The following is a 14,676-nucleotide window of genomic DNA, read 5'->3' on the forward strand; positions in this document are numbered from 1 at the left end:
TCCTGTCAGATCCTTCCACTGTGGCCTGGTGTGCAAAAAAGTTAATGCATTATGAGTTAGAGCTGGAAATTAGCTTTGGCTACAACAAAGTACATGTTTTTCTTTTGCATTATCTTGTCTTTTAAATTGCATTGTCCCTTTGATACACAAAAATTTCTAGATCAGATATCGGATTCCAAGTATTGGTTGAACCAGTTTGGAGGTTTACTGATCGTAGTTGGTCCAGAAAGAATTTTTTCTTATGCAAAGCTGTTCTGTAGTTAGTTGATAACAGCTACATAACACATTTAGATCAGTTTTGTCTTATTTTATTTTTGTCTAAAAGAAGTCAATGCAGTTTTCAGTCTCTGCAATGGTATTGGTTGACAATAACAGATACTTAAATTCATAGTATTTGAATTTGTATTGGGACACAAACAGATGGAGTGGTGCATCCCTAATATTAATCTGCATCCAGGCCTCTATTTTCAAAAATAAAGACACATTTTAAGTTTACAATAAATCTACATTTTTACACATACTTCACTTACCCATTGAGATGACTGTCCGTGGAGTGAGTCATGCAGATCTGGGCCACAGTTGCACTCATTGTTCAGTGAGCTTTTCTACACAGTCCAACCCAGCGACAGCAATGAATGTTGATTGTGACCCTTGCTCTTTAGCTGCTGTGGCATCTCGTAGCCTCTTCTTCTTCTGCGTGGGCTTTTTGATGCCAGAGTTTATGCATTCTGTGACATCAGGGCCTGGTCACGGGGCACAGTCAACGGTCGATGGTTTAAATGTGATTCATACAAAACTCACCGACAGCGTTGAATGTTCACCGGGGCAGGCAAAGGGAGAAACACGAGATTATCCAAGCATTTACCACCTGGAAGTCTTCAATCCAACGGCCTCTGAAACATACAATAACATAGATGTATTTCTCATGAACTAGAGGGCCAGTATTGATCTCATTACACAAACAGTAGTATTCTGCCTAAATGTCACTGGGATCTTTGGAATTGAGAATTAAGTTGCTAAAATGAACAGAAATGTACATTTCTTTATTGTTTGTTGTTTATTCTTGTAAAACCACACATGATCATTGTAATACTATGCATTGCTATTAAGGCAAAAGTATTCTTCCATCCACCAATCCATCCATGAATTTCTTTTGAGATGAATAAACTAACTAGCTCTTTAATCTCAATCTTTAATAAGCTTAAAACAAAACCTTATAATGATTTTAGAGTACATGTTAGAATTGCTTATGTAAAACAACCAATACCCATGCTTCAGTTCCTCCAGGCGAGTAACCCAGGGAACAATGCAGTGCTGTCCTGCTACACGCCTGGGCCCTCTCTGCACAGAGCCTCAGAGCTCCCATTGTGAGTGAGCAGCCCTTAGAGATGGATGGGGCAACCACCAGAGACTGTCACTTTACTTTAGCTGCACAGTGCTGACGTCAGGATGCTCATACACTGCGTTCAAGGCACTGATGTCATTTGGAGGCTAGACCCACATTCATTACTCCACGTCAGTAATATCCATCGGACTATGCTGCCATAACTTCAAATGTCATCAAGAAGTGGCTATTTTTTTGTGGTTATTTTAAATTTAAATAAATTCAAAATTAGAGTAACTATTTACAGCCAAGTTGACACCTAATACATAAAAATGAAAATTAATTAAATATGCAACTTCAAGGTAGACTTATTGATCCACCAGGGAAATTATTTGGACAGAGTAGCTCACACATTATATTATAATAACAAAGTAAAAAAATCTATAAATGGTAACAATAAATTCTAAACAAGTAGCAAAAAAGATAGCAATAGACAATGTGATAAATAAGGCATAATTGTATACACTATACACCAGATATATAGTGTGACCTTAAAATACAACAAAATCATTATATTTATAGATTTGAAGCATGATTAACTCTACATATGTACATACACTCTCAATCCTGACTAGCTCTGGTAAGCTCAGCCATAACACTTACACCGCACAATAAAGACCAAAAATGAAAAATAGTCCAGGGGTCGAAAGAGCAGAGAACTGGGGGCTTCACCATGGCAACTCCAGTGTCAGCCAGCCAATTTGAGTTAATCCACCCCCCATCCAAGTCCGACCCATGCAGTTCTATGTCGCGCCCTCATCAGGACCCCCTCTCTTCAGCTGAATATTTCTTTTGTGTCCCAGGACTGTTGATTCTATAAGTCTATATGTGTCTGTAGGGATTGGGGCGTGAGGGTGAGGGGGGAGTGGAGGGTGAAACGGGAGGCTCGTAGTTAAGCGAGTTTAAATCCTGGGGCCAAAGGAACGATTGTGGTCACATTATTAGGTACAATTTGCACATATCCAAAGTTTCTGCCAATTCCTTGTATTGTATAGACTGACCTCTGCTGTAGACTATACTACTTGGCCAATATTTTCTGAATGTTGAGTAAAAAAAAAATACAATTGTAAGTTACAGCTATAGCTCAGTCTCAACATTCTGCTTAGTAACTCAACACCTCAACATTTCTACCCTTTGTAATGTATAGACCGACCTCTGCTATGTAGCCTCCACTACTTGGCAAATATTTTCTGAATGCTAAAGGTGCATTGTGTAACTTTTCTGGTGAAGGGTCTGTCAAATGCTTTTCTCCATGGAGATGTTACTGCTTTGTCTGGAATGTTTCACAGTATGATATTAAATCTTTCTATCTTCATGGAGACTAGTTTTTTAGGTATCTTTAACAGATAAAAGCATCAGTAGTCGAATAAACGTATGTTTAATATCTTACTGTGGAACATTCCAGGCAGAGCAATGACATATTCATAGAAACAAGCAGGTGACCCCCAACCAAAAAGCAACATAGTGCACCTTTAAGTAAAAAAAAAAAGTTACTTCTAAGTTACAGCTACAGTCTCAACCCATTCTGTTTAGTAACTTATTCTTGTCCATATGCCAGTACTAAACTCACTTTTGTTATGTACAGTATATGGTTGCAGTTACACAAATCTCTCCAGGTGTACCTAATAAACTCAGTGTATATACATTTCAGGGGTTAATCTTTTAAAATAGCAGATAATTCTACCATATGGCAAACAGCCAGACCTTTGCTGCCATAACCAATCACAGCAAATCTCTCCACGTAATTTCCTGCTATGAAACTTCTCCATGTGCTTCTATTCTCTGACAAAGGGAGGTTTGGGAGGAGCGGGCGAGGCTCAGAGGCGTCAGCTGCTAGACAAAATAAAAAGGCCTGTATTTGTTCCTGACAATAAAACGTACTACATCTCTGGTGCTCATCCACAGCTGCTGGCAGATTGGTTTTCACTTTTAACTGCGGGGATGAAGTGGTGACTGGACTGTACTGTAAACCAAGTATGTGTGAGTGAAGTTATCAAAGTCAGAGGGTCAAATTAAAATATATTACCTGGTTTCAAAATATTATTACAACCCTCTTTGATAAATTCCACGACACATTTTAACTGATAATACCTCTAAAAGATGGCAATAAATAAATAAATAAATAACATACTTTGATTCTTCATTGCAGTTTTTATGATTATGTAATATTCATGAGGTACTTTCTACTTCACTACAGTACTTAAATAAAAACATTTCACAATAACCATTCCTTTTGCATTATATCTATTGAGAACACTTAAAATCAAGAGAAGATTCATGTTTGTTGCATCCTGCGGAAATCCCAAAATACAGCTCCTTCCCTCCCCTGGGGCAGTGATGGCGGGACGGGGAGGAGGAAGTGCCAGTGGTGTATGTCTCTGGGGTGGTCGTCTGTGGCCCGTGGGCGACTCTTTAATGTCCAGTACACTGTATACAGTATAGTGTACATGCAGCCGACATAATGACTAACAGACCTGCAGGGAGTCTGAGAGGGCCTCATGCCACTCTAAACCTACACATGCACACACTCACTCTAATGGCAGCCTTTACTCATTGCATAGCATAACCAGATTTTAGATTGGAAGGAAGTTTTCATTTGTAAAGCCAGCCCTGGGTCAAATCATAGTTCTGTCACGGTGATTTAGAAAAGATGACTTATAAAGTTACCAAATAGAGCTAAATAGTTATGGAAAATTTAAAATCTAGCTGCAAAAGTCAGTTGAGATGTGTGTTGTAAAATTATGATTCAGTTCAAAGTGCACACTTTGAAAACATCTGCAACTGCCAAAAATTATGAAAGTTTCAGAAATTAACAAGAATTATTTAGAGCTTCAAACTACATTTTAAGTATTTACAATGTAGTTTTTTTTTAACATAATACAATTTAATAGAAATATATCCTGTTTTCAGAGGACATTTTATTACCTAAGCATTTGCAATAAACTAATTCTAACTATTCAGAAATCAAATTTGATCCAACTGCATTAAACCTGCATCCATTTCATACCTTACATTCTAGGCTATTGCTTTTGTTCCATTCCATGTGTTTTTTTCACATTTTCAAACATCCAGTAAGCTATAACCTTACCCTAATCTTAAACCAAAATTTGTGAACTCTCAAAGCAGTGCAAGTCTATAGAGTGCAAAGGGTGCATTGTAACACAAGGTGCAGAGTCTGTCCAAGAAGTGCGAAGACATATAGCCAAAACAAAGGCCTCGAAGTTAGTGGCTTGGGACTGATTGACAGGGTGGGGTTGTTGAGCGACCTCTGACCTCTTTAACCCCCAGGAATGTTGTCGTGCTGGTGTGTGTATTGTTCCAGAAGCCCCTAGCTGAGCATCAGATATATGTGAACGCACAATGTTTCTGAGGCCTGGCCCAAAAAGTCTCTTCTTTCGTGCCCTAATCCCTCTTTTTCTGGTCTTCATCTTCAGACTTTAACAAACAAAAGATGGCAACAAAACCTAGAGTGGTCTGTTTTTGTTATTCTTTAGTGCACTCTCAAGTTGAAATGCTGGTGCCACTGTGACTCTCTGTGCTGACCAAAATGACCAGCTAAAAAGCTATAAAACTTCTCTCAAAACACAACTAACCAAAAACCTTCTCACTCCTATCAGTCATCAAATAAAAGACTTTTTATTGGTTCAGATCTGGGGCTGTTTGTGTCTTGGGGCAGTCACAGAGTCTAGAGGAAGTCCTCACTAGGACCAGAGATGAGAGAGAAGGGGGCCAGACAGACAATTACTGGCCAGGTATGTCCTTTATACCCACCTAGGGCTGGACAGAGGAAATGGAGGAATTTATGATGTCATAAAAAAGCGCCCTAAGAGAAGTGCCTGAGAACAGGTTGTCTGTGGAGTCATAAAAATCTCCTGCAGCTTCCGCCACTGCCTCTGCCGTCTGATAACACACCGACTTGTGCCACTATTACATATACAGTACAATGTAGATAAGAGCAATAAGGATCCTCATTTATCTCTGTTGTGGGATTTGAATTGTTTTCCACAGGGGTCATATTCTCGTCATAACAGAAATTTAATATTTGATTAAGATTTTGTATATAGAAATCTGAGAGTTTTGCAATGTTCCCTATTTAACATTTAAAACTATCATTTAAAAATTATTACATTTATTTAGGCTTCTGACACAAAATTTAATTTGGATTCTAAAGGATTTTGATGTCAACTGTTCTAATTTATACCAAACATTTCTATGATAACTTAAATGAGATGGATGAATAGTATTTTTTGGCCTTATATTAAGCTTTAACTTTAATATTTATTGTGAGTTCATCTGTTGAGAACTTGTTCTTATTTCTCACAGTGCATTAACATTTGAGTGGCACAGAGTTAAATTTATAATTCAATATAGATTCTCTCTCTAACCACAAGTGTTTGATTGAGCTATTTATTACAGCTCATGAGTACATTTACACTTAACACATGTAATTGCATATAACCACTCCTCGATAAGAGACAGTTTTCTCTTTTTCACACAAACAAAGTCTCCAGCTTTTCCAAAATGAACGATGGCTGTTGGTGCTTGTTAAAGACCAGCAAAAGAAAAGGTGCTTATTTGTTCTACACACTAGTGAGGAGGTTTCCCATTGTAAAGTAGAGTAGCAGCACTGCCCCACTCTCTTTCATCCTGCTCCTTAAGGCAGCTGCCATTGTCTCACAAGGGACACAACAAGCTGCCTCCTGGCTACGCTCCAGCACTCACATACCTGGGAACTACCAGAGGCATGCTGGGAAGGCAACAACAGCAGGGACACAAGGGATGCAGAGTGGAAATGTGTGGATGTGCACTGTGTCACTTTTTGGCTGGGGGTCCGTCGGCTGCTTGTTTCCATGGATATGTCATTGCTCTGCCTGGAGTGTTCCACAGTATGACATTAAACAGCTCTACCTTACATGTATTCAGTTACAGGTGTTTTACAGCTCAGAAATACCTAGGAAAACAGGCTTTCTGACAGTGATTGGTTGAGTGGTTGCCTCTTCACAGACCTGATCTGTAACTTGGTCTGGGTTAGTCTCCATGAAGATAAAAAGGTTTAATACCACACTGTGAAACATTCCAGACAAAGCAATAACATCTCCATGGAGAAAAGCATTTGATGGACCCTCCATCAGAAAAGTTACACAAACTGAAAATCTGCCTCCACAGCCTTAGCACCTATTATCTTTTATTTCAGTATTTTTGGTATTAATTGCAGTTGATAAAAAATAGTTTTTTTTTTAATCTTTAGGATATAGACCAAAGATGTACTCACTAAAAGAACACAATTTACCATTATATTGTAACATAAAATAGTTTTAAGTGCATTTTCTATAGGCTACAAAAAAGTTGTTAAGCAACTGCAGCATCAGTGACCAAAGAGTAGGCTTTATGTCGAAATGTAAAAAAATGTAAGTTCTGATTCAAAATTATCGGGTAAGTCCTCCATTATGTGAATTAATAGTTCAGCTTTTACGACTTATTTACCGTAAAAGCTCTAACTGCCCTTTTTCCCCTAAAACCTTGATATCTTAAACACCCACCTGTTTTCTATCATCCATCCTCCATCCTTTCTAATAGCTAGTGACTGCATGTGTGCAATTAAAGAACTCTAAAGTTAAGGAAGCCAGTCTTTTCCCCCTCCCTGTGTTATGCCAACTCAGCAGTATGAAGGCGGCTCCTGTATATGAGGTCCCACTGTACACTGTATGGAGGCCAGTCTAAGTTCCTCCCATAACTGACCGCAGCCCAGTGAATGTAAAGCTCCACATTCCTGCACTAGCATCGCTCCTTGACAGTCAGAGCCAGAGCATTGGGTCTGGAGTGAACGCCGCTGCAGCCCAAGATAAGGCAAAATGAGGACAAATGGGGTGAGATCAGTCCGAGAAAACTGGTAAAAGGATTTAGCTCTTAAGGAAAAGTCCTGTGGCATCCATCATAGTGCAGCACAGAAGTTTAAAGTGCCTGTGACAGGTTAGACTACTCATGTTACTAAAACACAGTCAAGATCGTTATATTTAAGATCTTTGTGAAAACATTCACACTCCCAGTTTTCCCAATTTGGCTGTTTTTTAGGTTTAGAATTGTACTTCCTGGTTGTAAAATCGTGACATCATACTAGTGAAATCTTAACTGTTACCCACAAAATCTGATAAATACAAACATAAGAAAACACCTTTATTTTGTTGAAATCATGTTTGAATTATCAGAAAAACTGTTTCTTAACTGTAAAATGTGGATAACTTTTGGATAGAATCTTCCCTAACCAGCAGACCTCCCTACTTCCTGTAATTTTCATCATATTTTTCAATTTTTATTAATGAATTGCATATTGATTTGTGTAAAATTATAATTTATATTTACAACAGCTACCACAGCTAAGTCACAATTAAAGAATAATAAAAATCTGTTATACACACTTGAAGGAGTATTCAAAGGTGTACACAAGTAAAAGTATGTAAAGCTGGAGTGATGGTACAAATAACTTTTTATTATTACTGCCCAAATCCACAAACTGGATTACTGTTAAATTTTTTAATAAAATTCCATGTTTATGTTGGATTTTATAGTTTAATGGAAAGCCCATTAACCCCTGCAATTAGATATCTTTAAGTTAATAACTGCCAGTGGTTGAAGAAAAACTACAATTTGCACAGTTGTTATTGCTATTATTTAGTTTGTTGTACTAGTAGGGGTGGGCAATGACTATATTCAAATAATGTTATGGCAAATCTAATATAATCCAGCATTTGGTATACCTCCCACCTCTACACTGTACGTGATTTTACTATAACCAATATTAATACTACATCAGCAATTACAAGTGCTACTGCTACTACAATGTGAAATAGTTAAGACCTCACCTCAGTTTTGCTGTTGAGAACTAAACAAGGACCCTGCGCAAGTTTATTTTCAATCACTCTACAAAGAATGCCTGTCATTTCCTGGCATTCCCCACATCCATACCGAAGCCCCCTTTCCTTTAGGAACAATGGCAAAGATTCCAAAATTTCCATAGGGATTTTTTAGTGGGACAGCATGTGACCTGAGATTTGGACTATATAATATAATATTTAACAATACTATGACACTGCTAATAAAGATTTGAGGCTGAAAATCATGTAAGCAAGCTCAAGATGCAAAATACAAGCTTGGATATACTGAAGAGTGCCAGCAATACTATAATAATAAGCAATGCAGCTGAGGTCAAATTATCATGGCGTGTTGAGCATTTATGAGCACTGACCATAAACTGCTATGTGCCGTTTTATGTATGACCCAGTGAGCCTGTCTAATAAGTGTAAAATTTCCCTAAAGTCGAGATCTATCTGCCCTGCATACACCCACACACACTCTCTCCAATAGGAAAACCTTGTTAATTAACTCAAAGTCCTCATCTTGGCTTCTTGGGTGCATAGAGTTCAAATGTCATGTGGTCACCATCTAGCCAATAGGCTTTTGAGAAACACCTGGCCTGACCTGAACAGAGCAGAGACCTGAGGCTGTGGCTAGACAAGAGGTCAAAGGTCATCTACTCATCGAGACAAGCAAGCAAGAGAGGAGCTGAAGGGGGGTTGCAGGGCTGCCTTTAGCTAAGCTCTCCTTTGAGCCTTGGCAAAAAGATAATGTATATGCATACTGCTATTTGTCTCAAGATACAACAAGTCTTTAGCTGAATATGATCATCATACCATTAGATAAGTTGATGAAATATCAAATAGACAGTATGTTAAGACAATGTTTAAAATTAATTGGAAGCATTGGCAAGGTTATATTTCTATTTTGTAGTTTTTGCAAACAAATTGTGTCAAATGTTTGTGCAGGAATTTAAAAAAAAATATTGTAATGGTTGAAAAGAACAAGAATGGCAGGGTTTTTGGTGTTCATTTGTTTGTTCAGTGGTGGATGACAATAGTGAGAACTATGTGTCTACTGGGAGCTTCGTGATGGTGGGAGAAGTGTGATAAGAGACTCCCTGATGATAACACTAAAAATGTTTAATTTGCTCCTACTATCTGTCCTAGAATTGATGGAAGTATAAGGCCATAATAACAACAGTGAGGCTGGGAGCCTGGGGTGATGGCAGGTTGCCTCCACACATAAGTGCAGGTTACTGCTGATCAGACTCATCACATGATAATGAACTGATCGCTGTTTGAACAGATGACAAGATAAGCACTTCTTACTGTTGATGCAGTCACATTATAGCAGCAGGAAGACAGAGGTTTCACCTCATTCACCCACTGAAGCTGTGTCTCTGCTCGAGTAGCTCAAACTCAATTAAAGGCGCCTGCTCTGCTCTTTTTTCTGATGCATGTCTCTTCCAGGGACAAATGTAAAGTGAATTATATCTAAGTTAGTTTTGACTGAGACGGAGACTAAGCTACATCTGTACTATATTCATTTACAGGAAAGTAGTTTACTTCTACAAGAGTAATATAATATAGTACTATATTATAATATAGCAGTACCTATTCTTTACCTTGCAAAGCATGATGAATTTCTGAAATAGTTCTGCTAGCTGTTGTGTTTGGGCTCGAACCACAAGTGGATCAAAGCAACTGGACCAATCACAGGGTAGCATTGTGGTCTGGCCCAAAGCCAAAGGCAAAGCGCCCAAGTGAACCAAACGAACATCAATGGACATAAATATTTCCTCCGAAATATGGACTATTTCGTTTCTGAATGTGCTGAGAGAAGCACTTTAGTACATTTGTTAAATAGAAAGATGTCTATGCTTTTCTCTCAACTGGATTTAACGAAAGTTAGATTTCTCTGCTCGCTAAGATGTTGTGACATTTTGCCCAGTCAGTTTGAAGTATTCGCTTTTTCCCGATTGTTTCAACAGGAGCCACCCCAAACTCATAATGTGTAGACCTTGACTCAAGAGTGATACAGAGATCAATCTTGCTTTTGCCAGGTCACAAATTTCTAGAATTTGTAATTAGTGGAATATCATTCATTATTTTCAAGCTCACCAATATCCTGTTCATTAGTATTAGTAACAATTTATAGTGAGTCAAAGACTAGTGCTGCCCTAAGCATCTATGCGCCTACCTACTACATCCAGATGGAACAAGAATTTATGTAGACTACCTCATTAACCTTAAGGCATATTAGTGCTTGGCACTGCACACTGTGAGACGAGGCATGGTATTTTCTAAAGTGTTATTGAATAAGCTGGCCTCAGCTGCTTAGATGGGCAACTATAAGCATTTAGGTTAAAACACTTCTGAATGGAGGTAGCCTGGTATAATCTGATAAATTATAGAATCACCATGCCAGCACGGGAGCAGATTACGCAAGGAACACAAAAATACCAACTCACAGCTTTAGTAGTCTCTATAGTGTAACAACATGTCCTAATGTAAGGCACCTGGCATGTCTCGCATGTATTATGGCTGGCACTATGACGCAAACAAAAACCTTTATAGCACATTGTTCGGATGGCCATACGCACCCATCCTCAGACAGACGGACCTCATCGTGAGTCACAGGCTGTGGCGAGAGACGGGTGTGGGCTCCGGTCGTGGCGCTTCAGGTGTCTCTCTCTCTCGCACGGATTCCTGGGAGTGGGAGCTTCTGCTGTAATGTCGATACTATGACAGATGGTCCACACAAAGCCGGTGCGCATTGTTCAGCTGCAAAATAATAGCCATCATTTATCAGTCTTCCAAGGGACAGTCTGGTAACTCAGACAATTTTAACTCGGACTGCTTCGGAAAGGCTATCTTTATGCCAACTATGCGTGAAAAGTTTCTCAGCATCTGACCCGTTTACTGTAGGCTACGATGTGCACCAACGCCCGGTGTCACTGTTGACAAAATCCATTTCACACTTCGAACAAAGTAGCTTACTTATGAAATGGTCGTTGTTGATTAATTCAGTCGTATTAATGAGTTCAAGATTATGCATAAAGTGGCCTGATACTCACACGTCTGTATCAAATGTACGGCGCGTCCACGGCCAAAATGAAAACTGTCATCCACTCCATCCGTACGCCGTGCACTTACTTACTCCATGCACTGACTGAGCACCGGGCTCCTCAATACACAGAGTTACGTACGCGTCAAGGGGAGAGGCGCGGGGAAGAAGAGAGGGGGAGGGTATCCGGTGATTTTTTTCCTTCATGGGAAAGCATAAGGGCGAGTTTGATTGGCTCGAGTGGGATAGATTGATAAAATGAGGCGATATTATTGGACATCGCATGCAAAAGAGGGTGGGAACGTAAGAGGGGACCGTCGTGTATGATAGAGACCTGGGAGTGGACGAGGGAGGATACGGTGAGGGCAAAAGAGGCAATAGACACACAATATATGTTCTGTGTATAGCCTACTTCTCATAACCTCATTGGCTGTTCTTTACAAGTTTTACATTGCTTTTTATGTGCTCGTGCGAAAGTTATTTGTAATCACGTAGCAGTCTAGTAGAACAGGCACTTGTCACAGTATGATCAAAGTTGTAGTAGCTATTTAAGCAGTGACTTTAAACTCTGTGCAAAGGACAATGATGATTGCATTTTTGACTTCGGTTCATAAAGCTTAAAGAGCAGAATTTTCACTAGAGAAAGAGGGTGAGAGAAATGGTGCATGGATAATTCTCTTAGATCCTCCTCTGGTATTCTCGCGTTCAGTGTTCTCGGCTGAATCAATAATGCTCAAAGCTTTCTTGTGTTCCTGCTTTTCTCAGATCGGTGCTGCTGTCGGAGGCTAGGCACTGGTAACTCTCCTTTGTCAGGATTTGAAATGAAAGATTGGTGACTGAGTCTAATAATGAATGGCACTTAAATGAGCACACTTGCATGATAGACTAACTGTGTGTAGTTAACCTGCGTACAAAGCTGCGGGTGAATGCGCAGACAGTGAAGTCCTAATAACCACAGCAGGGGCTCAGGCCGGTAGTCATGGTGATTGAACACATTTCTTAACAGAGCTCCACACTTTTACTAGGGCTGAGTAGAAAACATCCATACCCATTTCATTATCACTTTCGATCATATGATTTTTTTTTCTTGCTGTAGGGGTGCCCAAAGTGTAGTTTTGAGGCAAATATGACACAAACGTCATGTGGTCAACCTTAATAACATGACTTAACTGTAGCTATTTTGAATAGTAGATTAAACCCTGCCACTTTTTCCATAATAATTCTGACTCATTTTAACATCCTATTATAATGTTGATTTCATTTAGCCTATATAACAAATATTTAAATTAAAATATATTTTGAAATCACATTTGAGATGTTCTGTGCCGTTCTTAAGGTTATTTATGTGACTGGTGGTAAGAAACTCTCAGAAGCAGAGTGCCTTTGTGCAGGACTGAGTGGGATTTCAACAACCTTGGTTTGATTTTCTTTAAGCTCCTTTAATCTTTCCTCCCTATTAATCTTTCCTGCCTATTAACTGAACTTGTGCCACAATCACAGCTTTTTCTTAACTCACGATTGTGTGGGTGTTTCTTTGTAAATGTTACCACTGTAAAAGATTTGGTGGTGGTAACATAAATCATTCCAATATGGACAGAACAAGATAGAGACTTGGCTCAGTCAAGAATATGCCCATTGCTGGTAACTGTTTGCGCATTTTTAGTAGGCTATGTTGTAAATTTGCCAACTGGGCTCATTGTTTCTTCCTTTGTTGGTTACTATAAAGATGTAATGATATCCAAATATTTTCACAACATACATCTCATTATATGATATTTATTGTGATATTTTGTGGAAGCTAACCAAACTATGAATAAGATACTTTTTTTTAATCATCCAAAGTATTAAGATTTAAAAATGCTTAATAACCGTTGTTTCTTCATGTAGTCTGCACCGAAACAGAGCAATGCTACTGCTGCACCATAACAATGAACTTAACTAATGAGACTTGTGATTCAATATGTTGTAATGCCTCATGATATTATTATGACTTTTGACAATACAAAATCATGATATTTCAGTTATTGTTACATCCCTAGTTACTACATCATAATAATAAACTCATGATTATGTTGTTTATGAGAAATCAACAGAACATGATCTGAGAAAGAGTTCTATAATGATGAGTTAGACCTAATACCAGAGCTGTGGCATACTGCGCTCAGTTGTGGTGGCATCTCCAACTGCTTTAGTAATGAGCTGTCAGCCTCTACAGATGGAGGACATACAGTGGGCTGCTCCACACGCCTCACTGATGTCTCATAGAAAACATTTGGGAGATTATTGTTGAAATCTTTCTATTAAGTAATTAATTAATTTATTTATTTATTTATTGAAAAGATAAACTAGCACTGCAATATTTCTTATTTGTTTTAATTGTTCCATTTCATATTGGGAGAGACTGATTTGTTTGCATCTGAGTCTGCACTCATCACTGAGTTACACATCAAACTACCACCGATCAAGAGTTCTTCAAATAAGAATCATGTATAGCCCTCAAGTTTAAAGGTCCTATATTATGCAAAAAAAAAAAAAAAAAAAAGACTAATGTCAGCTTTAAGCCATGTTATAATGCTGTTACCTCATGAAATACATACTTGGAGTTGTATTTTGTTTTATTCACATGTTTAAGTAATCCTGCATTATTAGTCTATCTACATCTCCAAAGCTCGAAATGCTGTTTCACCTTGTGTTGTGTCATGTAATGGTGGTTTTCAAGTTAACAGCTGCGTTTTACCTTTTGTTCAGTAGAAATGGCAATTTCAGAGCTGAAATTATCCAAATGATTCCAGTGAAGGATTCAGTGAGGTGCTTCCTGTATTACTAGGGATGTAACAACAACCGAAATATCGTGATATCGTACCATCAAAGTTCTCCAAATAATATTGTGGACCATCACAATATATCGAATTACAAGTCTCTTTGCTGAAATTAAGTTATGGTGGAGCAATAGCTAAAAACAGACAGAGAACTACATAGCCCATGATCCTTTGCTCAATTTCAGTGTAGACTACAAGAAGAAATAACAGTTCTAAGCACTTTTAAGTCATAGTTCTTTGGATTAAGTCTTGTCAAGGCATTTTAAAAGGAAAAAGTAGCATATTAGCCTCCACAAAAATATTCCAGTAAATATTGTACTGTGACATGGATATCATGAAAATATTGTACAAAGAGATTTGGTTATTATTATATCCCATACCGTGAGCTTTTCCACAATATCACAAAAAATATTGTACTGTGAGGTTCATACCGTGATAATATTGTATCATGAGACTTGGATATCATTACACCCCTATGACATCATTACCCACATGACATCACAAGGTGGAACAGAGAATTTTCAGTTTGAGAGAAGAACTCAGCCTAAATAA

Source organism: Boleophthalmus pectinirostris, unplaced genomic scaffold, assembly GCF_026225935.1.
Source record: "Boleophthalmus pectinirostris isolate CB_2022bp ecotype Guang Dong unplaced genomic scaffold, ASM2622593v1 HiC_scaffold_16, whole genome shotgun sequence".
Taxonomy (NCBI): domain Eukaryota; kingdom Metazoa; phylum Chordata; class Actinopteri; order Gobiiformes; family Gobiidae; genus Boleophthalmus; species Boleophthalmus pectinirostris.